Source organism: Anthonomus grandis, chromosome 1, assembly GCF_022605725.1.
Source record: "Anthonomus grandis grandis chromosome 1, icAntGran1.3, whole genome shotgun sequence".
Lineage (NCBI taxonomy): Eukaryota > Metazoa > Arthropoda > Insecta > Coleoptera > Curculionidae > Anthonomus > Anthonomus grandis.
In genome coordinates, this window is record NC_065546.1 from 57,220,238 (window position 1) to 57,225,733 (window position 5,496).

Here is a 5,496-nt window from a genome sequence, read left to right on the forward strand (position 1 = left end):
TTAGTGTAGTTTTTTTTAAATGAGAAGAATTTTCTAGCAAGAATTTCTACCAGGACTGTTCAATGCAGGGTGTTAATTAATTGAGTGCCGATAATATAGGATGTGATTCCTTGGGTGATTTAAAAAAAAACATAGCAGTTTCTGACGTAATAGATATTCAAAATACCACACACTTTTCAAACGGTATGACCTCAAACATCAGGTACAAAATATAGAAAAACTGAGACGGTCAACTTTACGATATACTTTACTTTGATAACGAGAGGCGAAAAAAGAAAAAAACATTAACATATTTATATGCAGGGTGTAGTACTTTATAATAAACGCCACAAGGTCTTCCCAAATTTTGGGTTAGAGTTTTTGAATTTTGTCCATTGCTCCTCGTAGCACTGTGCGAAGCGGCGTTGTAACATCTCGCCTGTTAAGAACTTTATACAGTATTGTGCAAAAAGATAGCAACATTGAACTTTCCTGTTATATATCTTTTAGTATCTATTTTATAAGTAAGGTTTATATATTATTTACAAGAATAGTTAGAGCCTGTTTATATTTTCATATTATCATATTTTTTGTTTCATAATAAATAAAACACCAAATTGTTTTATGCAAAATTATTATTTAAAAATATAGCAACAAAAAATAGTTTTGATTCTAAAAAAAATATAACCCAACTAAATTAAAATCAATTCAATATTTCGTGTAGTACCCCTTCTCCTTCATAACATCTGCACATCGTCTTGGCATGGACTCAATTAATTTCATAATATAGTCATTGTTCACTTCTTTCCAAGCCTTTTCTACTATTTCAAAGAGAATATTTGTATTAGAACATGTTAGGTGCCTGATTTTGGTGTCAATGTAATGCCATAAATTCTCTATAGGGTTTAGGCAAAGAAAATAATAGTAAACTATAGAAAATCCATCCCGTGTAAATTTTTTGACCACCTAAAAGGATCCCCGCTTTTCGAGCGAGGATCCATCGATGAAATTACGCGTTGAAATCTGGCCGATCGCTTGGCTGTGTTGCAAAATTTAATTTGGCGGCTGCGACTCGGCTGAGCAACACAATAAGTCCTAGAGTTCTATAAACATACTCAACCTTAACAGTGCCTTAGTAAGTAAGTACAGGGTGTTCCATTTAAGAGGAAAAACGGCATGTTTTTTGACTTTCCCGGTATATTTAAAAAAAATTGAAGATAACCAATCGACGTATTTTAACTCGGAGAATTGGAAAATCGTAATAAGAAAACAATTCCATAAAAAACAAAAAGACTGACGACATCGTTTTCTTATTACGATTTTCGAATTATCCGAGTTAAAATACGTCGATTGGCTATATTCAATTTTGTAAATATACGGAAAAAAGTAAAAAATATGCCGTTTTTCCTCTCAAATGGAACACCTTGTACCTAAAGTTCGTTTCATGGGTCTTTAACTGTGGATCCTAGAAGAGCCAGGTATAAATACGTGTATTTTTACGCAAAGTTACAGCTGAATACCTGTGAAATGAACATCACCTACAATCTATATCTATCTCAAGTTTTAATTGAGAACTATTCGGCAATGAAAATTACAGTTAACCAAAAACTATAATTTTCTGACTTTTAGGTAAATGAAAAATGTGTAAGGTGGTAAAAAAATGGTAAAACTATGAGGTGATGTACAAAGTTAATTTTTGAATACTGAAAATTAAGTTTAAAGAATAAAAATATATAATACTGGTTTAAATAGTCAAATTCCAAAACAATAATTACTTTGAGATAAAACCTTAAAAATAGTACCATAACAGATAATAATAGTTATTTATTAGAGTAAAATTGTACTCTAAAAAGGCGTTTTAAAATTACTGCCTTAGCTAAAGCTCTTGTAGTAAACTTCAACATTCTACTCCCTATTAATCATTTTACTGCCTCATCTGTAAAAGTCATTAAAGTGAACTTTTTGAGTGAAGGCGAAAAATATATAATTTTATTTTATTATACTGAATCTTCTAATCTTGACCAACTTTAAAGTATACAAACACAAAAATTAGAAAGATAAATTGTAACCTAAAATTGTAAAGCGAATCGTCAAATTTAGATCATCAGGTTGACAAAAAATGTAAGTTACGCTTTTCTTTTTAAATAGGTAGGTATTATATGATACCGATTTTGGGGAAGTTTGAGGATGGGATCGTTGATATAAATATTTTTGATCGAATTTTTCTTTTGCGCGCCATCGTTTTTTTGTGCTCATGCAGTTTTGTATACTTAGTGTTGCCATTGCTAAGTGGGACACAGGAAATCCCATGTTATTTTTTATAGGGATTGGCTTTCCTCTTTAACTTAGAGAAAAAAGTATTAAAATTTATTAAAGAGCACTAAAATCTACAGCCTATAAAATAGCACAGGAATAAAATAGCGTCACGCACAGACATTTTTTACTTATTTAAATAGCTTAAATCTCTACCACTTGTTACTTTGATAGTCAAAATACCTTTGACATAATATATATCAATTCACGCCGATTCTGTGAGCTTATTAAGCTTTATAGCCAAAAATCTATATAAAAAATTATCTTTTCTTATTGCAATGTATTTACAGGTAACAACCAACATTTTTTTATCTTGGCTAGTGGACCGTCAAATAAGTTTGTCATTTTATACATGACTACTGTATTGGTAGTAAATACAGTAGTCATTTGGCTTTTTACTTTGAGCAGTACCTGTAAGTACAGCGTGACAAAAAACTCATCAAGATTTTTGGACATCTAAACTCTAAACAGATCAATTAAAAAAAAAAGTTATTTTGTTGGTAGAAGATTTTATTATTCTTTAATTAACTTAAATATTTTTTCTCTCTACAAGGAGAATCAATATTTTCCTAGGTAGTTGGCGATGCAACACCCGAAATAAAAATTAATCATCAAACGGTATTTTTATTATTTACCGATTTCAGGAAACGCAACGTTACTTGGTATGGATCTGGAAATCCTGAAAAATAAACACTTGTGTGTATACAAAAAAACTAGAGGAAATAATTAAACTTCCAAATCATACAATGACGCCAAGAAAATTAATGTTAAAAAAACAAATAAAAATTCTCGGAAGTAAATTAAAAAAAAATTAATTTCGTATGCGACTTTTACAGTTAAAACAATAAAATAATAAGTCTTTAATTTCAAAAGTAATGCCGCTGTTAACATTTCTATCAGTAGTACCAAAAACATTTATTTTGATGCAATTAAATGGACAGTCTAGAAAAAAATGGAATAACAGGGAAAAAGAAGTGTCTGTGTCAATTTTTTATAAACCTCCTGCAGCATATATGTTTTTGAGGCGTAAAGGTTTTATTTTACCGTCCGTTTCAACAATACGAAGATGGATGAGCGAAAATTTATTTAAAACAGATTTTGACAACGGTTTAAAGTATCATCTTAAAAAAAAACGTGAGGGTATGACCAAAAATGAAAAAAAATGTGTGTTAGCCTTTGACGAGGTTAGCATTAAAAAAACTAATTGAATACAACAAAAAACTCGATCTCATTGAAGGATTTGAAGATTTAGGTGTCTTAGGGCGTTCCTCAAAAAAAGCAACACATGCTCTCGTATTTTCGATTAAAGAGCTATATAAGAATATGCACCAAAATTCAACCCGGCATTTTGTCCTGTTTAATTAGCTTTTTTCATAAGTTTTTTCATAAAAATAATATAGGTACTAGTAATGTTTCTTTGATTTTGTTATTTAAAATGTTTGTGAGAATTATTTTCTATTAAAACATATTCCTCCACTTTGTTCCTAATTAACTTCAAATGTCAACTTTAAAGATTAAGGCCTTATCAATAATAATTCTGCGATGCGGTATAAAGACAAATCAATGCAAAAAATGCCAAAAATGAAGTCTTTATAGATTTAGAATCGTTTTATTTTTCTAGGCACGTGCATTTTTTTTTATTTTAGCGTTTGAAATAATAATGGAGAAATTTTAATTTTAATGCGAACAAAACCAAAATCATGGCTCAACAATTTTTCGCGATTTTTACAAATTTTTTCAATGCAATAATATGGTATATATTTGGTATAATATTTTATGTAGTTTTACAGAGGCAAATAATGCAGGCGACAAAACCTCACTATATATTAAGGCCCAAGCAATTTTATCTCAGTGTATCTAAATAAATAAGGCAAAAAACATAGTCACAAGTTTCTAATAAAAAGTTCAATTAATATGTTAAGAATAAGCTAAAAATTAATTAAAACATCCATTTTCCCAAAACTTAATTTTTGCGAATACCTCGTTCTGCCTTTATACGGCGCGGCGCGGCGCGAGAGAATAATTTTCACTAACAGATAAAATTTTAAATGTTATCAGTAATGGCAACGTCGCTTCGATTCTTACACGGTTAACGCATAAAATATTCTTATTAAAGGAAGCATTGATGTCTCCTTGTCAGTTCACAGCTTGCCATTTACGTGGGTTATCTATTTGTTAGTATAATTATCTTTGGTTTAGGTCTGGCGATTGAGAGGGCCAGACCATTACATTTATTTTTTTATCGGATAGCTACCTCTTAACAAATTGAAAAGCCTGTTTTGGATCGTTGTCATGCTGAAATATGGCTGTTACTGGCATGACTTCATCCATATATGGCACTAAATGTGTTTGCAGAATGTCTTTGTACATGAAACGATCCATTTTGCCCACTATTCTTACTATGGGTCCCATGCCACGAGCCGAGAAACATCCCATACAAGAATATTTTCCCCTCCATGTTTAATTGTGGGGCAAATGTACTTTTTGTTTAATCTTTGTTCACTGGGGCGTCTGACGTACATCACTCCATCAATCCTGAATAAATTATATTTAGATTCATCACTAAATACGACTTTCTTCCAATCAGCTACAGACCAGTGGACATGAGATTGGGCAAAGTGAAAACGAGCCTTGACGTTCTTCTTTTAGAGTAACGGTTTTTTGGCGGGGCGACGAGCAGGTAAGTTGGCATCAAGTAATCTTCTCCTTACGGTACTGGAACTGAGGTTTACTCCTCCACCCTCTTTTAATTTTGACAAAATTTGGGAAGAAGACAAAAAAGGATTTTCTTTGGAAATACGTAGCAGCTGTGGCGAAATTTTTTGCATACTCTGGATACGATTGACCTGTGAAGCCGTAAGCTTTTTGCAGTGTCACTCTGCCTAACACCATTTTCGTAATGCTCCACAATAATTTTTTTTACCATCACCAGAGACGGTTTTTGAGCGACCCATTTTAAGTTAATTCTGAGATTCAAAAATAACAACTTTACAGCAGGCAAATCGATATTAATTTAACTGATAAAATAAATGCGAAGCAAGAATGTTGCTATATTTATGCACATTGTCTAAATAAACAAACATGAAGTTCCTTACTCTGATTTGGCATTCTTATGATATCTCGGTATATTTATAAATAATACAGAGGCGTGTACTTAAAAGCAGCAAATAATATTTTTTAAAACATCGCTTGTTGCTATATTTA